Source organism: Oncorhynchus gorbuscha, linkage group LG03, assembly GCF_021184085.1.
Source record: "Oncorhynchus gorbuscha isolate QuinsamMale2020 ecotype Even-year linkage group LG03, OgorEven_v1.0, whole genome shotgun sequence".
NCBI lineage: Eukaryota > Metazoa > Chordata > Actinopteri > Salmoniformes > Salmonidae > Oncorhynchus > Oncorhynchus gorbuscha.
Window position 1 is genome coordinate 56,685,434 of NC_060175.1, and position 27,204 is coordinate 56,712,637.

Sequence of the window (27,204 nt, forward strand, 5' to 3'; positions counted from 1 at the left end):
CTTCAAAGTAGCCACCCATTGCCTTGATGACAGCTTTGCCCACTCTTGGCATTCTCTCATTCTCTCATGGGGAATGCTTTTTTTTCTTGAAGGAGTTCCCACATATGCTGAGCACTTGTTGGCTGCTTCTCCTCTGTGGTCCAACTCATCCCAAACCATCTCAATTGGGTTTAGGTTGGGTGATTGTGGAGGCCAGGTCATCTGATGCAGCACTCCATAACTCTCCTTCTTGGTCAAATAGCCCTTACACACCCTGGAGGTGTGTGTTGAGTCATTGTCCTGTTGAAAAACAAATGATAGTTGCACTAAGCGCAAACCAGATGGGATGGCGTATACATTTACATACATACATTTAAGTCATTTAGCAGACGCTCTTATCCAGAGCGACTTACAAATTGGTGCATTCACCTTATGACATCCAGTGGAACAGTCACTTTACAATAGTGCATCTAAATCTTAAAGGGGGGGGTGAGAGGGAATACTTATCCTATCCTAGGTATTCCTTAAAGAGGTGGGGTTTCAGGTGTCTCCGGAAGGTGGTGATTGACTCCGCTGTCCTGGCGTCGTGAGGGAGTTTGTTCCACCATTGGGGGGCCAGAGCAGCGAACAGTTTTGACTGGGCTGAGCGGGAGCTGTACTTCCTCAGTGGTAGGGAGGCGAGCAGGCCAGAGGTGGATGAACGCAGTGCCCTTGTTTGGGTGTAGGGCCTGATCAGAGCCTGGAGGTACTGAGGTGCCGTTCCCCTCACAGCTCCATAGGCAAGCACCATGGTCTTGTAGCGGATGCGAGCTTCAACTGGAAGCCAGTGGAGAGAACGGAGGAGCGGGGTGACGTGAGAGAACTTGGGAAGGTTGAACACCAGACGGGCTGGATGAGTTGAAGGGGTTTAATGGCACAGGTAGGGAGCCCAGCCAACAGCGAGTTGCAGTAATCCAGACGGGAGATGACAAGTGCCTGGATTAGGACCTGCGCCGCTTCCTGTGTGAGGCAGGGTCGTACTCTGCGGATGTTGTAGAGCATGAACCTACAGGAACGGGCCACCGCCTTGATGTTGGTTGAGAACGACAGGGTGTTGTCCAGGATCACACCAAGGTTCTTAGCGCTCTGGGAGGAGGACACAATGGAGTTGTCAACCGTGATGGCGAGATCATGGAACGGGCAGTCCTTCCCCGGGAGGAAGAGCAGCTCCGTCTTGCCGAGGTTCAGCTTGAGGTGGTGATCCGTCATCCACACTGATATGTCTGCCAGACATGCAGAGATGCGATTCGCCACCTCGTCATCAGAAGGGGGAAAGGAGAAGATTAGTTGTGTGTCGTCTGCATAGCAATGATAGGAGAGACCATGTGAGGTTATGACAGAGGCAAGTGACTTGGTGTATAGCGAGAATAGGAGAGGGCCTAGAACAGAGCCCTGGGGGACACCAGTGGTGAGAGCGCGTGGTGAGGAGACAGATTCTCGCCACGCCACCTGGTAGGAGCGACCTGTCAGGTAGGACGCAATCCAAGCGTGGGCCGTGCCGGAGATGCCCAACTCGGAGAGGGTGGAGAGGAGGATCTGATGGTTCACAGTATCGAAGGCAGCCGATAGATCTAGAAGGATGAGAGCAGAGGAGAGAGAGTTAGCTTTAGCAGTGCGGAGCGCCTCCGTGATACAGAGGAGAGCAGTCTCAGTTGAATGACTAGTCTTGAAACCTGACTGATTTGGATCAAGAAGGTCATTCAGAGAGAGATAGCGGGAGAGCTGGCCAAGGACGGCACGTTCAAGAGTTGGAGAGAAAAGAAAGAAGGGATACTGGTCTGTAATTGTTGACATCGGAGGGATCGAGTGTAGGTTTTTTCAGAAGGGGTGCAACTCTCGCTCTCTTGAAGACGGAAGGGACGTAGCCAGCGGTCAGGGATGAGTTGATGAGCGAGGTGAGGTAAGGGAGAAGGTCTCCGGAAATGGTCTGGAGAAGAGGGGAGGGGATAGGGTCAAGCGGGCAGGTTGTTGGGCGGCCGGCCGTCACAAGACGCGAGATTTCATCTGGAGAGAGAGGGGAGAAAGAGGTCAGAGCACAGGGTAGGGCAGTGTGAGCAGAACCAGCGGTGTCGTTTGACTTAGCAAACGAGGATCGGATGTCGTCGACCTTCTTTTCAAAATGGTTGACGAAGTCGTCTGCAGAGAGGGAGGAGGGGGGAGGGGAGGAGGATTCAGGAGGGAGGAGAAGTTGGCAAAGAGCTTCCTAGGGTTAGAGGCAGATGCTTGGAATTTAGCGTGGTAGAAAGTGGCTTTAGCAGCAGAGACAGAGGAGGAAAATGTAGAGAGGAGGGAGTGAAAGGATGCCAGGTCCGCAGGGAGGCGAGTTTTCCTCCATTTCCGCTCGGCTGCCCGGAGCCCTGTTCTGTGAGCTCGCAATGAGTCATCGAGCCACGGAGCGGGAGGGGAGGACCGAGCCGGCCTGGAGGATAGGGGACATAGAGAGTCAAAGGATGCAGAGAGGGAGGAGAGGAGGGTTGAGGAGGCAGAATCAGGAGATAGGTTGGAGAAGGTTTGAGCGGAGGGAAGAGATGATAGGATGGAAGAGGAGAGAGTAGCGGGGGAGAGAGAGCGAAGGTTGGGACGGCGCGATACCATCCAAGTAGGGGCAGTGTGGGAGGTGTTGGATGAGAGCGAGAGGGAAAAGGATACAAGGTAGTGGTCGGAGACTTGGAGGGGAGTTGCAATGAGGTTAGTGGAAGAACAGCATCTAGTAAAGATGAGGTCGAGCGTATTGCCTGTGTTACGGATACAGTTATCCTGTGTGTGTGTGTATCCTGTGTGTGTGTTTCTTTTCTCTCCTTCTCCCCTCACAGGTGAAAATCATCACTCCCCAATCAGTCAACAATCAATCATCAATCAGATGACACACCTCCTCCTATTTCCTGACCTATCACAGTTCCTTCCCCATGGTTTAAAAACCCCATTTGTTTGTTCTAGAGCTCAGCTCAGCTCAATCTCTAGCTCAGCTCAGCTCAATCTCTCTGTAAATGCCATGTCTGTAGGTCTCTGTGTTTCACTCTCGCTTTATGTCTTAACCTCTCTTTTGTTTAAGCACCTCATAGCACTTTGTCATCACCTGTGAGTATTGTTTTTTTGGTTATGGTTTTTGCTTGTTGGTGGGAAAAGGGGAAACCAAGACAAGTCGCCCATGGGCATACACTACCCGTAGGTGAACTTTGTTAAATACACTAGTTAGAACTGGGCGGACCACCCACTGTATTTTTGGTTAGTTAGTTAGTTGTTGTTAAAGTAGGCTAGTCTAGCTTAGGGGTGTGTTTTTGTATATTTATTGTTTCTTTCCTTGGGTCCAGCTCAGCCCCTTTTCCCTGCTCCCCCCATTACCGTGTGTTTATAAATAAACCTAGAGTTTGACGGTAGATCAAAAAGGCGTATCACTGCAGAATATTGTGGTAGCCATGCTGGTTAAGTGTGCCTTGAATTCTAAATAAATCACTGACAGTGACACCAGCAAAGCACCCCCACACCATCACACCTCCTCCTCCATGCTTCATGGTGGGAACCACAGATGCGGAGATCATCTGTCTACCTACTGAGCGTCTCACAAAGACATGACTGTTGAAACCAAAAATCTAAAATCTTGGACTCGTCAGACCAAAGGACAGATTTCCACCGGTCTAATGTACAATGCTCGTGTTTCTTGGCCCAAGCAAGTCTCTTCTTATTGGTGTCCTTTTGTAATGGTTTCTTTGTAGCAATTCGACCATTAAGTCCTGATTCACACAGTCTCCTCTGAACAGTTGATGTTGAGATGTGTCTGTTACTTGAACTCTGTGAAGCATTTATTTGGGCTGCAATCTGAGGTGCAGTTAACTCTAATGAACTTATCCTCTGCAGCAGAGGTAACTCTGGGTGTTCCTTTCCTGTGGCGGTCCTCATGAGAACCAGTTTCATCATAGTGCTTGATGGTTTTTGCAACCGCACTTGAAGGAACTTTCAAAGTTCTTGACATTTTCCGCATTGATTTGACTTCATGTCTTAAAGTAAAGGACTGTCATTTCTCTTTTCTTATTTGAGTTGTTCTTGCCATAATATGGAGTTGTGTTATTTCATAGTTTTGATGTCTTCACTATTATTCTATAGTGTAGAAAATAGTGAAAATAAAAGAAAAACCCTGGAATTTAAAAAGGGGGGGAGAGAGTCTTAGCTGTTGACTTTAGGCTTACAGTGGCACTGTCTGTCCGTCTGATACACCTGTTGGTTTGTTTGTCAAAGCTTTGCAACAATGTTGCTGCTAATCTATGCGATCAATGACAGGAGCGGTCCCAAAAGATTACAACCACAACCTAGAGAGGTATATCTGGTGATTGACATAAACACTTTACAAACGGAACACGCTGAAAATCAACAAGACTTCTGCAAAGAGTTGCACACACTGTCAGACTGCTGCGCCAAAACGAGAGCTTCCACACAGAGCCAGAAAAGCGATCTTTATTTTCTCCTCTTGACTGCTGATGCGCTCTTAAAGTGGCAGCGCACGGTGAAGGCTCCATGCAGTTTTTTGCCAAAATATTCATTCTCTTTTTAGCAATGTAAATACTGATCGTCTTTTCTTAATATCTGCTAAGCCATTACAATTATAACTGTCTATTCTTATTTACTATAATGCGTTATAAGTTTCTATTCTGTTTTTCATAATATAAACTCAGCAAAAAAAGAAACTTTTCAGGACCCTGTCTTTCAAAGATAATTGGCAAAAATTCAAATAACTTCACAGATCTTCATTGTAAAGGGTTTAAACACGGTTTCCCCATGCTTGTTCAATGAACCATAAACAATTAATGAACATGCACCTGTGGAACGGTCGTTAAGACACTAACAGCTTACAGACGTAGGCAATTAAGGTCACAGTTATGAAAACTTAGGCCTCTTTAGTGTCTTATCTACAGACTCTGAAAAACACCAAAAGAAAGATATCCAGGGTCCCTGCTCATCTTCATGAACATGCTTTATGCTGCAAGGAGGCATGAGGACTGCAGATGTGGCCGGGGAAATAAATGTCAATGTCCGTACTGACGCCTAAGACAGGCTACAGGGAGACAGCTTATCGTCCTCGCAGTGGCAGACCACGTGTAACAACACCTACACAGGATCGGTACAACCGAACATTTTTATTTATTTTACCTTTATTTAACTAGGCAAGTCAGTTAAGAACAAATTCTCATTTTCAATGACGGCCTAGGAACAGTGGGTTAACTGCCTGTTCAGGGGCAGAACGACAGATTTGTACCTTGTCAGCGCAGGGGTTTGAACTTGCAACCTTCCGGTTACTAGTCCAACACTCTAACCACTAGGCTACCCTGCCGCCCCATCACACCTGCAGGACAGTTACCGGATGGTAACAGCAACTTCCCGAGTTACACCAGAAACGCACAATCCCTCCATCAATCCTCAGATTGTATGCAATAGGCTGGACTGAGGGCTTGTAGGGCTGTTGTAAGGCAGGTCCTCACCAGACATCACCGGCAACAACATTGACTGTGGGCGTAAACCCACCATCGCTCGACCAGACAGGACTGTCAAAAAGTTATCTTCACTGACGAGTCGCGGTTTTGTCTCAGCCGGGGTGATGGTCGGATTCGTGTTTATCGTCGAAGGAATGAGCGTAACACTGGGACGTGGAGAATAATCGATATGGAGGTGGAGGGTCTGTCATGGTCTGGGGCGGTGTGTCACCCCATCATCGGACCCATCATCGGACTGAGCTTGTTGTCATTGCAGGCAATCTCAACGCTGTGCGTTACAGTGAAGACATCCTCCTCCCTCATGTGATACCCTTCCTGCAGGCTCATCCTGTTATGACCCTCCAGCATGACAATGACACCTGCCATACTGCTCGTTCTGTGTGTGATTTCCTGTAAGACACAAATGTCATTGTTCTGCCATTGCCAGCGAAGAGCCCGGATCTCAATCCCATTGAGCACCTCTGGGACCTGTTGGAGGGTGAGGGATCTCAGTTGTTGAATCTTGTTATGTTCATACAAATATTTACACATGTTAAGTTTGCTGAAAATAAACGCAGTTGACAGTGAGACGACGTTTCTTTTTCTGCAGAGTTTATGTTTGTAAACTTACAGTACAATTAAAAAGTACCTTTACGATTGAGTGTCCATATAGCTGTACCATGATATTTACACTGCTACTGAGTAAACCTCCAATTGTTCTCTACTACTCGCTAAAACTTCCCCCCATCCCAAGTTGGGTTGTCCTCCTAGTGACTGGCAGACCTCCCCTGCCAACCCGAATCCCAGAGCCCCCCCAGAGACTGGTACCCATCCTTTGAAAAGAAGAACACAAGATCACCTACAGAACAGAAGCAGATCAACAGCCAAAAGCATTTCCAACACACTCACTTCAATTCAACTTTATATAGTTATAGAAAATATATTTATACACTGTATATAAACAATTGTTACATATCTTATTTTATTTCCACAATTAATGAACAATATGCATAATAATGTAGGCCCTTCTAACGAAGGATTGTTACCTATCAGGATTGACATGACAAAAATGTAATTTTCACCAAACAATTATTATTTTGGCAAATAATTGTGATTCATCCTAAACTGTCCTTAACATCATTGCCCTATAAGAACAGATGTAGGTTACAAACACACACTCTCCCCACCCACCCACCCCTCCCTCACAAACATACACAAGCTCAGATGTTCAACAGTTGTTCCAACCCCGAGCCCAACTCAAGAGAAGACTTGATGTGTGAATGCGAATACAGTTGTAGTTGTTTGAGAAGGCATGCCAAATTGGGGAGATTTGATTAACCAATGTCTAGTCCTAGCTGATGGAGCTTGGATACACCCCTTTCACCCGAAACACACACACGCTGGTCTCCCGTTGTGACCATTTTCCCAAGCACCTCTGAGCAGTCAGACCATTCTGTTTTTTGTCCCACCAGGGCCACAATAATTTCCCCACTCGGTTGTCTGAGTGTGACCCCCTCCCTGTGAGTTATTGCAGCTAGTGTTGCCGGCACGGCCACTACCTGGGTGGGGGTACTCCACCAGAATTCCCACCAGCTAGGTAAAAGGTTGCCAAGGTTCTTATTAGCAGCTTTGAGAGATTCCTTGTATATTATGCTCACCCATCAAGGTGCTTTGGCTTTGTTGGACCAACCCTGCCAGACAGGCTTAGACTCTTGAGGGGGTGGTGCTGCTTTAGTGTGTCTCTGACCATGTTTGTCTTTCTGTCTTGGCTACATATAGGCTACTTGCAGTAGGCCCATAAAACAGATAAGGACTCTTCCTTAGTGTGTGGGACACTCGGGTGGGTGTCTAGGATATAGGGTTGGAGACTGTTCCATCATGATAAGACAATACATAAATAAATAAACTGTATTTGTAATTTATTTTAAAATGTATATCCCATATCTGCACAAAGTTGAAAACTCTCTGTCACAACTCAAGCTCGCAGACACACATTGGCTCTGGCTTTTGCAACCATTTTCACAAACATGAACCTCTCTTCCATCACAACCCCGCTCCCCCCACATATACACCCATATATACCCACATTCTGTGCCTTCTATGTCCTCTGTTTGCTGTGTTTAAAAAAATATATATCTCTACCATGTTAATTCCTGCCTTATTTCAGGCTTTTGAGTACTTTTGTCTTCCATTTCCAGTTTATTTCTTTATCCATTGTTGTATTTTATTATTTCCTGTTTGTCACACCCTGACCTTAAAGCTTTTTGTGTCTCTATTTTGGTTTGGTCAGGGTGTGATTTGGGTGGGCATTCTATGTTCATTTTCTATGTTTTGTATTTCTTTGTGTTGGGCCGGGTGTCGTTCTCAATCAGAGGCAGCTGTCTATCATTGTCTCTGATTGAGAATCATACTTTTTCACACCTGTGTTTTGTGGGTAGTTGTTTTCCGTTTTGTGTCTGCACCAGACAGAACTGTTTTGTTTTGTGCCATTTTGTTACCTTGTCTCAGTGTTCAGTTTAAATAAATGATCATGAACACGTAACACGCTGCGCTTTGGTCCACTCCTTCTTCAGACAACGACAAGCGTTACACTGTTATTCATTGCAACCAGTATTTGCCGAGTGCATACTACTCACATCCCCTCTCCTCGCCTCCTTCTCAAAACCCATTGAATGAGAAAGCCAGAGATCCTGACCTTCTCCAATGGGTTTTGAGAATGAGGCAAGGAGAGAGGACACAAAGACTATGCAATTGAGACTCTCCCCCTTTCTATATCTCGCTCTCTCATTATCCTATGTGAACAGAAACCATAAACCAGAGGTTTGGTACACAAATGGTTTCCTCTATCAAACTTCAGTGACAATCTTAATGCTGATCGATTGCAGTCCATCCAGTGTCTTAAAGGCAGGGCTACATGATTAATTAGTAATTAGTGAAGCACTCACTAAATTGGTGTGCACTAGTGCTCCTTCTTCACTAAACTATGAGATCACCTCACTGTACGTTAAAAAACAAGCTAGTTCAAGACCCACAGTGCAGTGAATGAGGTAGGCCTATGACCATAGTTGTGGAATGGGAACTTAATTTTGGTTGAGCTGTAGCTCTGTAATACTGGGTTGCATTGTTTTAATCACTGGTAATGCAGTGGGCCAGGGCTGATGCCTCCTGCGTCAAGGGTATCACTAAAGGAAATGAAATGGCCTGTTACATCCTGGACATGGAAGGCTGCCTGCCTGTCTGTCTGGCTGCTATTCGTTTAAGGTTCTGGCACTGTGCCCAGATGGTGCAATAAGTCTAATGGTGAAACTGGCAGTCACACCAATGTCTCTGTATTCATCTTCCATAAAAGCACACCACAGCTGGGGCACTGGCTACTATATCAAGTGCAGAAGAACATGTAGGGCCTCTCAACCAATTATTAAATGGAGGCAATATATTTTAGCTATTATCCATGTGCTATTATCAATACATTGATAAAGATCAATATGCAGTCTGTGAGTTCCTTTATGATTATTTGGTAGATGACATGACACCCCCTATGTGTCCATAACCCTAACCCTAACACAAATAAAACTTAATTTAAATCGGTTAAGCCTGAGCCAAAAAAAAAAAACTGTCTTTAAATTGAATCAAATTCATACATCAAAACTGTGAAATAACACATATGGAATCATGTAGTAACCAAAAAAGTGTTAAACAAATCAAAAAAAATGTTATATTTGACTTTCTTCATAGTAGCCACCCTTTGCCATGATGACAGCTTTGCACACGCTCGGCATTCCCTCAACCAGCTTCATGAGGTAGTCAGCTGGAATGCATTTCAATTAATAGATGTGCCTTGTTAAAAGTGAATTTATGGAATCTATTTCCTTCTTAATGCGTTTGAGCCAATCAGTTGTGTTGTGACAAGATAGAAGATACAGAAGATATATACAGAAGATAGGCCTATTTGGTAAAACACCAAGTCCATATTATCTCAAGAAAAGCTCAAATAAGCTAAGAGAAACGACAGTCCATCATTACTTTAAACAGCATGGCTACCATAGCATTCTGCAGAGATACGCCATTGCATCTGGTTTGCGCTTGTTGGGACTATCATTTGTTTTTCAACACGACAATGACCCTACACACCTCCAGGCTATGTAAGGGCTATTTGACCAAGAAGGAGAGTAATGAAGTGCTGCATCGGCTGACCTCCACAATCACCCGACCTCAACCCAATTGGGATGGTTTTGGAAGAGTTGGACCGCAGAGTGAAGGAAAAGCAGCCAACAAGTGCTTTGCATATGTGAGAACTCCTTCAGGACTGTTGGAAAAGCATTCCAGGTGATGCTGGTTGAGAGAATATCAAGAGTGTGCAAAGCTGTCATCCATGTAGCTTACCCCACCCTCCCTCTGGCATCTTAAATAATTCACTAGGTGCATATTACCTGCATGAAAGAAAGAGAGAGACAGTATAGCTTTTTTTCCTCTAGCAGAGTTTGCTGTAGCGTCACGGCCGCTGCCTGGACAAACTTCCTGACTGCTCTGCTGCAACAGAGCCAACCCTGGGAGATTGGCACCCCCTTTTCCCGCTTCACACACCTCACTGCACTCTGGTCCTGTATAGAGGCAGCGTTGTCGGGAGGAGAGAGCAGCACATACGGCCAGATTCTCTGAGCCCCTGCATTGTACCAGGCTCAGTGTCTGCACGGCACGTCGCTCCTCCCTGCCTATCGATTCTCCCAGCTTTTACGCCTCCCTTACTCTCCCTCTCCATTCCAACCCTCCAACCTCCATTTCACCCTTCATATAATTTTCAAAGCTCAGCATTCCCCTCTGCGTGTACTGGAGAGAGAAAAAAATGACAGAGAGGAGGAGGAGGAGCAGAGTACAGAGTGCGCCATAAAAAAGCCCCACCACCCAATTGATGACAAGTAGGATTTTTATTGAGTATCTCTTCAGCCAATGAGGCTGCAGTGCCGGGAAATACAGCAGTGAAACAGCACATAGCTCTGATGCTGGTGCTGATTTGCAGTGTGAGAGAATGTTAATGTGCGTGTGTGTTTCTTTTCATTTCCCCCACTGATTAACTCAGCAGCACAGGCCCTACCACAACTCTTGTGTGTGTGTGTGTGTGTGTGTGTGTATGTGTGAGAGAGTGTGTGTGAAGAGGGCTTTTGGGAAGAGATCCCCAGGGGTGACTGCAGGGACTGAGCAGTTACAATAGGCTTTTATTTTTCATAGGGGGTAAACCAAAAACGATTCATCTTCAAGATAATACTTTTTTCCCCTTCTTCTAAGACCATATCTCAAGTGTCCTGCAGGTGCAACAGAGAGAAGTCCCTCTGTCTCTCGTTTTCAGGAGACGGCAGCTCTCTCCGATACAGGTAATGTGCACTTTCTTACTGTATGTACATGTTTGATGATCAGTGATGAATGCAGTGTTCTTGTATAATTTAGTCACGGCCATACCATGTCTCCTTACAGTGCCTATCTAGAGGACTGCGGTGGGAGAAGGAAAGGCTCAGAGTAATTATAGCAGACGACAATATCTTCCCCAGTTGTAAATTCCTATGGATTTAATGCACAGAGAGACACTTCAGGGAAAGGGAAGCTGCCAGAGAGGAACTTTCTCTCTCAGCATTGTGCCAAGTCCTCGTGCGTAGCTTCACACAGTGCTGCAGTATCATCTTACATAATAGTGGAAAATGTGTGTGAAAGAGTCAAACTTGGGATATTGGGATATTCACGTTAGAAAACATTGAAACAACATTTTTCACACCTTATGGATTCAATCCACTTCAGCTGATTAAACTGTAACCAGAGTGTTCGGTGGAGTGTGTTTTAGTCACAACTCAATGCTTTTCAAATGCCTTTTCAACATTGTTGCAATAAAACTGCTTTACCCGTGAGAAAATGACAAACAACCAATTCAGGTTCTATTAATCCATTGATGTCAAGTTGCTATAAGATTGACATAATGTTGATACAATTCTGTTTAGATTGCTATCCTAACAGTTGGAGAACATGGAAGGTAGATAGTTGATCAAATGAGATTATGGCAGCAGTCTATTTATTCGTCCTGAGAGGAACAGCCCTGTTCCAGTATACGTACAATACAATGCTTGGAGAGGCGCATGCAAGGTCAATTCTGCTGAACAAGCTATTCTGGAAGGGCCCATGCACTGAACAGCTGCTACACTGTACCATCATGGTTTAAAAGTTATCGTAACTGTCAAAGCTCGGTTTCTCATACCAAATCAACCACATTGGCCCCTTCCACCATGTGTAGCTTGTACCTGTAGGCGTTGCAGCATCACTGCCTATGTTGACTGTGTATTCCACAAAAGCGTTAATTTTCTTGGGCTGATTTCAAAGTCTTCCGCATCAGCATCACTCTGAAGGGCGTTGTTTGTAAGGTGAAGTGGAACTCAGTGAAAATGCAGCAGTTTACAGATCTCATACCTGATAATATTATACAGTATAATATATGTCATTGAGCAGTCACTTTTGTCCAAAGCGACTATGTCATGCGTGCATACATTTTATGTACGGGTGGTCCCGGGAATTGAACCCACTATCCTGGCATTGAAAGGGCAACGGTCTACCAACTGAGCTGAGCAATTCCATATTCCTTATAAGCATTCCTTGGTCATGAGTCATAAGCATAAGGATAGAACATCTATATTACAAATCAAGATTAAGATGATTGTATTGAAAGGCAGCAACATCCACAGTGAGAATATATAATAATAATAATATATGCCATTTAGCAGACGCTTTTATCCAAAGCGACTTACAGTCATGTGTGCATACATTCTACGTATGGGTGGTCCCGGGGATCAAACCCACTACCCTGGCGTTACAAGCGCCATGCTCTACCAACTGAGCTACACAGAAGGGAATATGTTTCCAAGATGCTGTTGTGTTATCAGGTGATGTTCAGGCCTGTCGGTCCTCAGGGGCACTATGTGTACAGGACTGCCTGGACAGAGACTATCCTGGTTTAGATGCAGAGGAGTCCACCTCCTCTTGGCACAGCAGAGGTGTTTCAGAGGAGCCACAGCCACACGCACACATAGTGGAATAGTGCCGAGTTGGCCACGGCATGAAGGGGGATACTGAGATACGTACCAGTGCCGATGGTGATAAGACCACTCGTTTATAAATCAATGAGATGGAGTCAGGATTATTTTGGGTTGGTGGGGTAAGAGGGAGAGAAAAGTTTGGGGTTGAACTGGATTAAAATGGATGAACTTCAAAAGGGAAGATGCAACATTATAGTAAGGCCTGTAATTCAACTATATTTTTTACAAGTTGAGGTCAATTGTTGTTTGTCTCCTACTAAACATACAAATATACATTAATAAATATTCCTGTATCTCCACAGTAGAACCTAAAAGGGTTATTCCGCTGTCCCCATAGGATAAAAAACACTTTTTGGTTCCAGGTAGAACCCTTATGGGTTCCATGTAGATGGAACCCAAAAAGGTTATGGAACCCAAAAGGGTTAAACCTGGAAGCAAAAAGGGTAAAATTACTTCAAATAAAATAAAATGACGTCAAATCACGTTAGATCTACCATAGCTTTGATTGGACCGATCATGTCAACATCATACCGCTAGACAAGCAGTCATCATCATTAATCACGTCGACAATCTACAGGCAAATCCTTTTCAAATGAGAAATTGTTGATCAAACGTATCGGTTAACATAAACATTATACAAGAAGTTGGAAATCGCAAATTCAACAATGAGTGGTTTTGAAGAAATCAGTGGCTAACTGCAAGCTTTGCAAAGCAATCCGTATTTTGCTTCCCTGCCTGCTATTCTGTGGAGAGGGTGTGTGGTCCAAGCCTGGGTTTAAGGTTCTCTTTTCCAAGCTTAAAATAATAAACATTCACATGCAACACCATGAGACAGAAAAGGTTGAATACATTCTCCCCCACTCAAAACAACTGGAAACTCGGGAATTTGGAAATCTCAGACTTCAGTGAGCTCCACTGGGAAAATATGTTTTGAACGGTCATCCAGCTAGGAAGTCGGGAACTCAGGGCACTTTCTAGAGCTCCAACCTGAAGGTCACTGACGTCATGATTCGACCTTGTTTTTTTCAGACTTCCCAGTTGTCTTGAAAGCACCATAAATCCAGAGAATGCTAGACACTGATGACAAAGTTTGATGACAAAATTTACCCACAAGAATGACCGCCACGCCACCTTCCTGTTCAAGTGAGCACATCACAACTGAGAGTCCAATAATGCATTGTATGCTGTTGCATAAATTATGTAATATGTTAAGGAGACATGTATACTGTAGCTAAGAAAGTGTATGTTGTGTAGTAAGCTGTTAATAGCCCATGTGCCTCACCCTAATAATTTGGTCCCTTTCCCCCTCATAACTTAGCCTACTGTCCTGACTTGGTGGTGAAATGTCACCTTCGAACATTGTAACAGCTTTCGTTGTCTGCTTATATGTCCCCTTTATTTATCCTACGGTTCTGACTTGGTGGTGTACAGGGAGAATACTGTAAGAATGGCCCATGTTCCGAATTCTGTCACTGTATATTTCAAAAGTGCTCAACAAATAGTTATACTGTATTGACTACGTCCGTCCTAGCTCTGTCTTAATCAAAATTACTCTTATCGTTCCCTTATGCCATTGTTTGTCCATCTCAATTGTCAGTAGAAACCAAGTCAGCCATTTCAGCTATGTTTTTTAAAAGGCAGCAAATGAGGCTGAATGAACTCTTTCACTGCCAGACAAGGCTCCGCTGATAGCCAGGTGTAGTGGTGGTAAGGATTCACTCCATGGTGCTGAAAAGAAAGCTCTGCTGTTAGGACAACTTTATGTGTCATGCAGGTGAAAGAGGACCCAAAAGCGACTTAACAGAAACAGCGTTTATTTAAGTCCAAACAGGGAATAACAGAAATCCTCTAGTCTGTAGAGGGGAATAACTGGAGAAGCGGCCACAGACTGCAGGTCGCTTCGGGTAGGCGCAGGCCGTAGTTGACAGAGACACCTGCTCACACGCAGCATCTGATGAAGGCAAAAAACACGACAGGACAGGGCGATACACAATCACAGCAAAAACACGACAGGACAGGGCGAAACGCAATCACAGCATGGTGAATACTAAACAAGGAACCGACGGGACAGGAACGGAACACAAAGGAATAAATAGGGACTCTAATCAGGGGAAAGGATCGGGAACAGGTGTGGGAAGACTAAATGATGATTAGGGGAATAGGAACAGCTGGGAGCAGGAACGGAACGATAGAGAGAAGAGAGAGCGAGAGAGTGAGAGGGGAGGGGGAGAGAGAGGGATAGAAAGAGGGAAAGAACCCAATAAGACCAGCAGAGGGAAACGAACAGAATGGGGAGCACAGGGACAAGACATGATAATAAATGACAAACATGACAGTACCCCCACTCACCGAGCGCCTCCTGGCGCACTCGAGGAGGAATCCTGGCGGCAACGGAGGAAATCATCGATGAGTGAACGGTCCAGCACGTCCCGAGACGGAACCCAACTCCTCTCCTCAGGACCGTAACCCTCCCAATCCACTAAGTATTGGTGACCCCGTCCCGAGAACGCATGTCCATGATCTTATGTACCTTGTAAATAGGCGCGCTCTCGACAAGGACGGGAGGGGGAGGGAAGACGAACGGGGTGCGAAGAAAGGGCTTAACACAGGAGACATGGAAGACAGGATGGACGCGACGAAGATGTCGCGGAAGAAGCAGTCGCACAGCGACAGGATTGACGACCTGGGAGACACGGAACGGACCAATGAACCGCGGAGTCAACTTACGAGAAGCTGTCGTAAGAGGAAGGTTGCGAGTGGAAAGCCACACTCTCTGGCCGCAACAATACCTTGGACTCTTAATCCTGCGTTTATTGGCGGCTCTCACAGTCTTCCCCGCAGACAAAGGCAGACCGGTAGTGAAGCCTAAGGCGATGTGAGACCATGGTCGAGAAGGAATGGGGAGCGGTCTGAGACGACCGGCAGGAGGAGAGTTACCCGACTTAGTCTGCGCGCAGTCCGAACAAGCAGCCACGAAACGGCGCGTGTCACGCTCCTGAGTCGGCCACCAAAAAGCGCTGGCGAATAGACGCAAGAGTGCCTCGAACACCGGGATGACCAGCTAACTTGGCAGAGTGAGCCCACTGAAGAACAGCCAGACAGTGGAAACAGGAACGAAAAGGAGGTTACTAGGACAAGCGCGGCGACGCAGTGTGCGTGAGTGCTTGCTTAACCTGTCTTTCAATTCCCCAGACTGTTAACCCGACAACACGCCCATAAGGAAGAATCCCCTCGGGATCAGTAGAAGCCACAGAAGAACTAAACAGACGGGATAAGGCATCAGGCTTGGTGTTCTTGCTACCCGGACGGTAAGAAATCACAAACTCGAAACGAGCGAAAAACAACGCCCAACGAGCTTGACGGGCATTAAGTCGTTTGGCAGAACGGATGTACTCAAGGTTCTTATGGTCTGTCCAAACGACAAAAGGAACGGTCGCCCCCTCCAACCACTGTCGCCATTCGCCTAGGGCTAAGCGGATGGCGAGCAGTTCACGGTTACCCACATCATAGTTGCGCTCAGATGGCGACAGGCGATGAGAAAAATAAGCGCAAGGATGAACCTTATCGTCAGACTGGAAGCGCTGGGATAGAATGGCTCCCACGCCTACCTCTGAAGCGTCAACCTCGACAATGAATTGTCTAGTGACGTCAGGAGTAACGAGGATAGGAGCGGACGTAAAACGTTCTTTTAGAAGATCAAAAGCTCCCTGGGCGGAACAGGACCACTTAAAACACGTCTTGACAGAAGTAAGAGCTGTGAGAGGAGCAGCAACTTGACCGAAATTACGAATGAAACGCCGATAGAAATTAGCGAAACCTAAAAAGCGCTGCAACTCGACACGTGACCTTGGAACGGGCCAATCACTGACAGCTTGGACCTTAGCGGAATCCATCTGAATGCCTTCAGCGGAAATAACGGAACCGAGAAAAGTAACGGAGGAGACATGAAAAGAGCACTTCTCAGCCTTTACGTAGAGACAATTCTCTAAAGGCGCTGTAGAACACGTCGAACGTGCTGAACATGAATCTCAGTGACGGAGAAAAAATCAGGATATCGTCAAGATAGACAAAAACAAAGATGTTCAGCATGTCTCTCAGAACATCATTAACTAATGCCTGAAAAACAGCTGGCGCATTGGCGAGACCGAACGGCAGAACCCGGTACTCAAAATGCCCTAACGGAGTGTTAAACGCCGTTTTCCACTGTCCCCCTCTCTGATGCGCACGAGATGGTAAGCGTTACGAAGGTCCAACTTAGTAAAGCACCTGGCTCCCTGCAGAATCTCGAAGGCTGATGACATAAGGGGAAGCGGATAACGATTCTTAACCGTTATGTCATTCAGCCCTCGATAATCCACGCAGGGGCGCAGAGTACCGTCCTTCTTCTTAACAAAAAAGAACCCCGCCCCGGCCGGAGAAGAAGAAGGCACTATGGTACCGGCGTCAAGAGACACAGACAAATAATCCTCGAGAACGTTCGGGAGCCGACAGAGAGTATAGTCTACCTGTGGTCCCCGGAAGGAGATCAATACTACAATCATACGACCGGTGAGGAGGAAGGGAGTTGGCTCGGGACCGACTGAAGACCGTGCGCAGATCATGATATTCCTCCGGCACTCCTGTCAAATCGCCAGGTTCCTCCTGAGAAGTAGGGACAGAAGAAACGGGAGGGATGGCAGACATTAAACACTTCACATGACAAGAAACGTTCCAGGATAGGATAGAATTACTAGACCAATTAATAGAAGGATTATGACATACTAGCCAGGGATGACCCAAAACAACAGGTGTAAACGGTGAACGGAAAATCAAAAAGAAATAGTCTCACTGTGGTTACCAGATACTGTGAGAGTTAAAGGTAGTGTCTCAAATTTGATACTGGGAAGATGACTACCATCTAAGGCAAACATGGGCGTAGGCTTGTCTAATGGTCTGAAAGGAATGTTATGTTTCCGAACCCATGCTTCGTCCATGAAACAACCCTCAGCCCCAGAGTCAATCAAGGCACTGCATGTAGCACCCGAACCGGTCCAGCGTAGATGGACCGACATAGTAGTACAAGATCTAGATAAAGAGACCTGAGTAGTAGCGCTCACCAGTAGCCCTCCGCTTACTGATGGGCTCTGGCCTCTTACTGGACATGAATTAACAAAATGTCCAGCAACTCCGCAATAGAGGCACAGGCGGTTGGTGATCCTCCGTTCCCTCTCCTTAGTCGAGATGCGAATCCCTCCCAGCTGCATGGGCTCAGTCTCAAAGCCAGAGGAGGGAGATGGTTGCGATGCGGAGCAGGGAAACACCGTTGATGCGAGCTCTCTTCCACGAGCCCGGTGACGAAGATCTACCCGTCGTTCTATGCGGATGGCGAGAGCAATCAAAGAGTCCACATCTGAAGGAACCTCCCGGGAGAGAATCTCATCCTTAACCACTGCGTGGAGTCCCTCCAGAAAACGAGCGAGCACGCCGGCTCGTTCCACTCACTAGAGGCAGCAAGAGTGCGAAACTCAATAGAATAATCCGTTATGGACCGTTCACCTTGGCATAAGGAAGCCAGGGCCCTAGAAGCCTCCCTACCAAAAACTGAACGGTCAAAAACCCGAATCATCTCCTCTTTAAAGTTCTGGAACTTGTTAGAGCAATCAGCCCTTGCCTCCCAGATAGCTGTGCCCCATTCTCGAGCCCGGCCAGTAAGGAGTGAAATGACGTAAGCAACCCGAGCTCTCTCTCTAGAGTATGTGTTGGGTTGGAGAGAGAACACAATCTCACACTGCGTGAGAAAGGAGCGGCACTCAGTGGGCTGCCCGGAGTAGCAAGGTGGGTTATTAACCCTAGGTTCTGGAGACTCGGCAGGCCAGGAAGTAACAGGTGGCACGAGACGTAGACTCTGGAACTGTCCAGAGAGGTCGGAAACCTGAGCGGCCAGGTTCTCCACGGCATGGCGAGCAGCAGACAATTCCTGCTCGTGTCTGCCGAGCATGGCTCCTTGGATCTTGACGGCAGTGTAACGAGCGTCTGAAGTCGCTGGGTCCATTCCTTGGTCGGTTCCTTCTGTCATGCAGGTGAAAGAGGACCCAAAAGCGACTTAACAGAAACAGCGTTTATTTAAGTCCAAACAGGGAATAACAGAAATCCTCTAGTCTGTAGAGGGGAATAACTGGAGAAGCGGCCACAGACTGCAGGTCGCTTCGGGTAGGCGCAGGCCGTAGTTGACAGAGACACCTGCTCACACGCAGCATCTGATGAAGGCAAAAAACACGACAGGACAGGGCGATACACAATCACAGCAAAAACACGACAGGACAGGGCGAAACGCAATCACAGCATGGTGAATACTAAACAAGGAACCGACGGGACAGGAACGGAACACAAAGGAATAAATAGGGACTCTAATCAGGGGAAAGGATCGGGAACAGGTGTGGGAAGACTAAATGATGATTAGGGGAATAGGAACAGCTGGGAGCAGGAACGGAACGATAGAGAGAAGAGAGAGCGAGAGAGTGAGAGGGGGAGGGGGAGAGAGAGGGATAGAAAGAGGGAAAGAACCCAATAAGACCAGCAGAGGGAAACGAACAGAATGGGGAGCACAGGGACAAGACATGATAATAAATGACAAACATGACATTATGTATGCCCTAACAGTTTGTGTGCACCGATTGTCACTGTAATAGTGCAATTCAGGTATTGTTAAGTACTGTGCTGTGGATTTGATGGCATGCATAAAAAATGTTTTTGAGTCACATGCTAAAAGATTTACATGCTAAAATCAACACTGAAAAGCCTTGACACATGTTTCTGAGCTCCTCTCTCTCTCCAGGAGAGATGTTTTGTATGTTTTAGAGGAGTCTGCTTGATGGCTCATGAAATGGAATTGTGTAGTGCCCTATAATCCTTTTTGGGTGGAATTGGGATCCTCTCGAACAGTGACGGGTGCATCCATATGTGTCTGTATGACTCTGATAGGCAATATAATGGTAAATCTGTGTTTATGTGTTGTGGTTTTGGAGGGTAGTGATACAGTAGGATGTTCAGTGTCAGTGGGGTGTCTCATCAGATTGCCTTGCTTAATAAGTGGGAACAAAACGAAATTCTAAAATTATATTTCCCAGAAGACGCTACATCCTTAATGAGACATCTGGTGCACAGTGGGATGAGACTGATGATGTTTTCAATTGTGAGTCTGAAAACTATATTTTAGCCTGTGAAGTCTTCATGTGCCCATGGTAGACATTTCTGTAGCACTTTCTAGAAAGTACATACGTACTGTATAATGTTTTATAATGTGCTCAAATTCTTGAAAGAACATGACCCCATGACTCTCTTACACATGATAAACCAATTTAAGGCAAAAATGTTTTTGTAAACCTGAAGCAGGTTTTGGACATATGCATTGGCCTATTCTCAGTGGTGTAAAGTACTTAAGTAAAAATACTTTAATGTACTACTTAAGTCGTTTCTTGGGGTATCAGTACTTTACTATTTATATTTGTGACTACTTTTACTTCACTACATTCCTAAATAAAATAATGTACTTTTTACTCCATATATTTTCCCTGACACCCAAAAGTACTCGTTACATTTTGAATTATTAGCAGGACTGGAAAATGGTCCAATGCAATCACTTATCAAGACACATCCCTGGTCATCCCTACTGCCTCCCTCTGATCTGGCGGACTCATTAAGCGCAATGCTTCATTTGTAAATTATGTCTGAGGGTTCATCCGATAACATTGAGGAGCTTACCAAATCATTAATAAGTATATATTACCTCGTACCCCGAGTATATAGCCAACTATTTTACTCACTGTATATTTATTCCTTGTGTTTTTATCTTTCTAAAAAAAAGTATTTCTGCATTGTTGAGAAGGGACAATAAGTAAGCATTTCATTGTTAGTATACACCTGTTCTTTATGAAGCATGTGACAAATACAGTTTGATTGATTGATCACATTGAATTTTGTTGTTCAATTGACGTGGAAACAACGTTGATTCAGCTCGTTTTTGCCCAATGGATGGACTTCCCTCTGAAAGTTGCTGTGTCGCTGTCTATGTATCATGTGATACTCTCACGAACACATCTGTTGTACATGTTTGCTCTAGGACGGCCATAAGCATCACAAGACTTGTCTGAAGGTAGCCCGGTACCAGTTAAAAAAAAAAAAAATCAATGGAAGTCTACTGTATATGGAAGTGGTTTAAATACAGTACCAGTCAAAAGCTTTGGACACACCTACTCATTCAAGGGTTTTTCTTTATGTTTACTATTTTATATGATAATAGTGAAGACATCAAATAACACATATGGGATCATGGAGTAACCAACAAATTCTTAAAACAAATCAAAATATAATTTTAGATTCTTCAAAGTAGCTACCCTTTGCCAGCTTTCAAACGATTGGCATTCTCTCAACCAGCTTAACCTGGAATGCTTTTCCAACAGTCTTGAAGGAGTTCCCAAACATGCTGAGCACTTGTTGGCTGATTTTCCTTCACTCTGTAGTCCAACTGTCATGACTTCTGCCGAAGTCGGTCCCTCTCCTTGTTCGGGCGACGTTCGGCGGTCGACGTCACTGGCTTTATAGCCACCGCTGATCCACTTTTCATTATCCATTTGTTTTGTCTTTGTTTTACACACTTGATTTCAATCCCACAATTACTTGTTCCTTATTTAACCCTCTGTTCCCATGGTTTTTTGTGAGTGATTGTTTATTGTATTTTCGGTCTGTCATGGTGTGTGTGTGCATTTGTTACTTTGTATATTTGATATTTAGAGTAAAAGTACGTCGATTACTCATATCTACTGTCCTGCGCCTGACTCTCTACACCAGCTACACATAGGATCCATTACACCAACTCATCCCAAACCATCTCAATTGGGTTGAGGTCGGGTGATTGTGGAGGCCAGGTCATCCGATGCAGCACTCCATCACTCTCCTTCATGGTCAAATAGCCCTTACACAGCCTGGTGGTGTGTTGTCCTGTTGAAAAAACAAATGATAGTCCCATTAAGCGCAAACCAGATGAGATGGCATATCTCTGCAGAATGCTGTGGTAGCCATGCTGGTTAAGTGTGCCTTGAATTCTAAATAAATCACAGACAGCACCCACCACCAAAGGACCAAGCAGTGTGGTAACGGGCAGCAGCAGCGATCTCAGGACTCCTGGACATGGGAGGAGATTCCGGACAGCAAGGGACCTTGGGCACAGGCTGGAGAGTATCGCTGCCCCAAGGCAGAGCTGGAGGCAGCGAAAGCCGAGAGGCGGTGGTATGAGGAGGCAGCACGGCAGCGCGGTTGGAAGCCAGAGAGGCCAGAGAAGCCAAATATTTATTGGGGGGAGGCACACGGGGAGTGTGGCTAAGTCAGGTAGGAGACCTGAGCCAACTCCCTGTGCTTACCGTGGAGAGAGAGGCACCGAGTAGGCACCGAGCAGTTATGCCGTGAGGTGCACGGTGTCCCTGGTGCGGTACATAGCAGCGCCTTGTATCGGCCAGGCTAGAGTGGGCATCGAGACAGGTGCCATGAAGCCGGCTCAGCGCATCTGGTCTCCAGTGCATCTCCTCGTGCCGGGGTGCATGGCACCAGCCCTACGCATGGTGTTCCCGGTTCGCCAGCACAGCCCAGTGTGGGCTATTCCACCTCGCCGCACTGGCCTGGCTACGGGGAGCATTCAGCCAGGTAGGGTTGGGTAGGCTCGGTGCTCAAGGCCTCCAGTGAGTCTTCACGGTCCGGTCGATCCGGTGCCACCTCCACGCACCAGCCCTCCGGTGACAGCCCCTCGCACCAGGCTGTCTTTCCGACTCCTCCCTACAGGTGCTCCCACCTGCCCTGAGCTGCCAGAGTCGCCCGTCTGTCCTGAGCTGCCAGAGTCGCCCGTCTGTCCTGAGCTGCCAGAGTCGCCCGTCTGTCCTGAGCTGCCAGAGTCGCCCGTCTGTCCTGAGCTGCCAGAGTCGCCCGTCTGTCCTGAGCTGCCAGAGTCGCCCGTCTGTCCTGAGCTGCCAGAGTCGCCCGTCTGTCCTGAGCTCCTGAGCCAGAGTCGCCCGTCTGTCCTGAGCTGCCAGTCGCCCGTCTGTCCTGAGCTGCCAGAGTCGCCCGTCTGTCCTGAGCTGCCAGAGTCGCCCGTCTGTCCTGAGCTGCCAGAGTCGCCCGTCTGTCAGGAGTTGCCAGAGTCGCCCGTCTGTCAGGAGTTGCCAGAGTTCAAAATGGACTCGTTTTTTTTTTTTTATTCAATACAAATTAAAAGCTGAAATGTCTTGAGTATTCAACTGCTTTGCTATGGCAAGCAAATAAGTTCAGGAGTAAAAATGTGCTCAACAAGTCACATAACAAATTGCATGGACTCACTCTGTGTGCAATAATAGTGTTTAACATGTTAATTATGACAAAATTATGACAAAATTGACCCAAATTTACCCACTGGATTTTTGTTTTGTTTCCGTCTCTCACAGTTGAAGTGTACCTATGATAAAAAGTACAGACCTCTACATGCTTTGTAAGTAGGAAAACTTGCAAAATCGGAAGGGTATCAAATACTTTTTCTCCCCACTGTATATTGTAATCTGGGACAAAATTAATATGTTTGATGAGAGCCTGGACAGTGACTGTGTAGGCCTGCGTCTCTTATCCCCTCTGTGTTTGTTTTCCTAACTGTTAGAGCCATACACTGCCTATGTTGTATGTTGTATGATAGCAGAGTTAGAAGCTAAATAGATGAGAGAGGAGGATGTATACCTGAGTATTCTCATAGCTGAGTTAAGTCCACATCAGCACGAACTCTGATGATTTAGGTGGGCTACTATTGCAGAAAGGGCTTCCCCTTCCTTGTCCTTTACTACATCTGATTTGGTGCATGAGGGGGGGGGGGGTAATATCTCATTAAAGTTTCATCAATGATGTGTGAAACCATGATTAAATGATTGAGCAATGCATGCAGCCGTGTAAAAGGACAAAGTGCAATCGAAAACGGTATCATATAACATTGACCCTCTTCTGATACATAAAAGGACAGTTCAACACTACCGTTCCCTACGGCTCAGAAACCAGACCTTCTCTTCCAGACTGGTGCATCACTACAATGTGAGTACAAAGCAGTAACGGTGCGTGTGTAAAATCACTGGGAAGCCAGACAGAAAAGCCATATTACAACCCGTGTTGTGATAATTGCATTGTTTGCTCTATAAACTGTTAGTTCATATGCCCTGTGACCGTGATGTATAGGCATACAGTCGGAGACAATAAGGAGACACAGTAGCAGAATAAATTCACCACACCTTTGTTTCAGCACAAAACCGGAGAGCAGCCAGTGAAGTCCACAAACCATGTTTGACATTTTCGAACCACTGAACAACTATTGATTTAGAACCACAGAGTTACCGCAAGTCACAAAGAAAACAGGAGCTGCCTCCATTTCAACATCATCAAATCATCTCTGCTTAGTCTAATACAGTGACAAAAAGGATACCAAAAACAATTTAGTCCAATCAACGTTAGCAAAATATGTGGCAGTCCATGGTTTTGATATCTGTGTGTGTGTGAGTGCGTGCAAGTAGAAAAAAACTGAAATACTTCCCCTACTTTCATCCACTCTTTCATGTTGATGAAACGGTCTATCACTCTGTCACACAGTAGGCCTTCTCGCTTTTATTTTTTGTTGCCCTAGAATTCCTGGCTAAAATGCTTGCTCGCTAGCCTAACTTCATTTCATGGGCAACGTTAGATAGTTAACATTAGCCTTCTACGTCTAGCTACATATTGAACCTCCATCCTCTCAGGCCAGGAGCACAATAATGTATGAATTAATGGTTAGATCAGAATCGCCGTTATAACCATTGGCCAGCATGGAGAATTAAGTAAAACCACGAAGTCCAAATCCTTATCTCCATCCATGTCTAATTTAGGAAAGGGACAATTTATTTGTCAATGACAAATGCGTTCATTGCGATTTGATTTGATGCCAAATCCAAAATGGCTTTCCTTTTTTTGGTGCGCCAGGACCATTCACAGTTTAGCCCAACCAGTTAAGCTCAATGCTGATTGGCTATCGTTTTATACTTTTTTTTAATCAAAAGGAGGACAATTGCTCACTGGTTTCCCTTGCACTGAATGCTACGGGCGGTAACAATGTCATTGGACACATGAATGACCTGACAGCATCAGATAGATGGCCTACACATACAAGGACAGAGTGGAGTTGTTTCGCTCGCTCACATGCTTCCTTCGGTGAGATACATTCAACCTCTTGTAAATTTAAGGAAAATTATGAAACAGAGACAAAAGATACATTTTTTTGTGTGTTACTTTTGGGGGGGAAACCTGGTTTAGCAGATCTCAGAATAGCACCATCATACATCATCTCTTCAAATGATTTAGTGAGATTGAGAATGTATCCATTCTATATTGAATGTTGTTAAGAAAATGTACAATGTCCTGAACGTGGACAGCTTGAAGAGACAGTGAGAATATTCTGCTTCTATGAGGGAATGCTGAGAATCAGCCTTCCTTAATGATGTCAATGTCTCTTCCACTCTCGTCCTACTGGTGAGCCTTGGGGATCTGCTGAAGTAGAAAATAAAATATGCCTTTTTTTATTGACACATCTCAGGTTCTAGAACATGATCATCACATTTCCTTTTTGGTCCTAAATTTGGTTTGGTTTATATAAGTTCCTAAGACATGATTCAGGCCCCCTGCTGTTGATGTAACTGCTGATGCAGGTGCCTTGTTTTGCAACATTCAGTCTAATGGTTCTCCAGTAACCTTAGAAATACTAACAAATCCCATTAAAACATTTACAAACACATGCATTTTCAAATCTATTAAAATCTGCACTGAAATTGTTGAGGGCAGAGAAAATGGGGTGCAACAAGATCGGTTAATTTGTCAGTGAACTTGTGTCCCTTATGGATGGCCTATCCCTCAGTGCTCAGTCAAGCTGCCCCAGATCTGTTGAATGGGGCAACATGCTCTGCTCTCTGTGTAGGTTGATGAATTAAGACTGAGCTCTCTCTCTCGCTCTCCTCTAGTTGGTCTCTAACTGCTTCAACAAACCAGCACTATTCGGTCAAGCTATTTTAGGTACCAGCAGGAAGCAACAAAAAAAAAATATATAGCTGTGAGCAGCAATGAACGGGGTTCACAGGATGAAAGAAAGGACACAAGATCAGTTGGATAACTAAGCAAGCAATCTATCATGTAGGAACTATCTGTATTTATGTGCAATCAGTGAAAGCATATTTCAATACCACAAGGATTATGCAAGTGACGTTTAGTCTAGTGCTGTAATTGTAATTTTGTCCTATGGTTCATGAGAAGATTGTTGAAGTATTTTTCACATATTTGAGCATATTAGCACATTTGCTCATATGAATCTACTGCAGTGTTTCCCCAACTCGGTCCTCGGGACCCCACGTTTAATTTTTTAGACTATCACTACACAGGTTATTCAATTAATCAAAGCTTGATGATTAGTTGATTATTTGAATCAGCTGAATCAAATGTGCACCCTAGGACAGAGTTTGGGAAAGACTGATCTACTTGTATAATGTGGCCATCTTTGAATGCATCAACATTATTTTCTCAAACTCTTGAAAGACTTTTGTGAAGAGTCCAAATATCAATCCATGAGAATAATATTTTTTAGGATTATTTTAAGGATTGGCATTGCATAGTCAAAAAAGTGAATTGGTAAGTGTCCTTATTTTTTAAGACATCAATGCCAAACTTACGCGGTTCATCATGGTAATGTTTTGGATGACCCTAAACAGATTCAAGTTGATAGTTTATAAATCACTCCAAAATTGCCTATTTAAAATGGACACTTAGATTTCCTGATTTATAAATAACTCAGCCTTCTCTTAACCAATCCCTTAGCGTTTCTTAAACTTAGTTAGATGTACCATAGGCCTACATACTGGATTTATGGTTCATGAGAATATGCTTTCAAAGGTTTTCTAGAATGTTCTTGAAAAATCTATCCTGAGACCTTATAGGTCCTTGAGGCAACTTTTTTCAGCATGAGGAAATACACCTACATACAAAGTTTCAACTCTTTAGGTCAAACGGGGTGAAGGATATGCGGATTTAAGTGAGACCGCTTCAAACAGTGCCCACTATAGGCCAATCGGTAGCATTCATTTTGAACCCCTAATGAGCTTCGCTGTGAAACCCTAATGAGTGTGGGTGTGTGTGTGTGTGCATGTGTGTATGTGTGTGTTTAAGAGAGAGTGAGAGAGATACAGAGGGAGTGAGAGAGCGGCTGTGTAAGAGAGTGTGCATGAGAGAGGGCATGTGCGCAAGAGATAGAGACAGAGAGAAAGAAAGAAAGTAGAGTGTGTTTGTGCATGTGAGAGAGAGACAGAGTATCTGTAAGAGAGAAGGGGGGGGGGTAAGAGCAGCCAAGAGGGTAAGAAATGAGAAAGACTTCAAAACGTCTGACTGGCCTAATTTGAGTAACCTTCAGCGGTGTTGGAAAGACACTGTAGAGGAGATAGAGGCTCTGCGGTGGTGATGGGACAGAAGGACTGTGAGACTGGGTCCAGGGGGAAGCCATGTACTTAGGTTACAGTGACAGATCCTGTCCTGAGACATTAACAATCTATAATAATAGTCCTGGATATGAATCATGTTCATAACCATTTCCCATCTTTAATCCTTGACCC

The 27,204-nt window shown here is 45.3% G+C and overlaps 1 protein-coding gene across 2 annotated transcripts in view; it reads left to right on the forward strand.

Annotated features, from left to right (window-relative positions):
- Window positions 1–10,482: 10,482 nt before the first annotated feature.
- Window positions 10,483–27,204, forward strand: part of LOC124031610 (synaptotagmin-2-like) — an 84,916-nt gene continuing 68,194 nt past the window's right edge. For both annotated transcript variants that reach the window (XM_046343070.1, XM_046343074.1), the window contains exon 1: window positions 10,483–10,849. The gene's annotated coding sequence lies outside the window, so the exon portion shown is untranslated. The remainder of the gene's footprint in view (window positions 10,850–27,204) is intronic.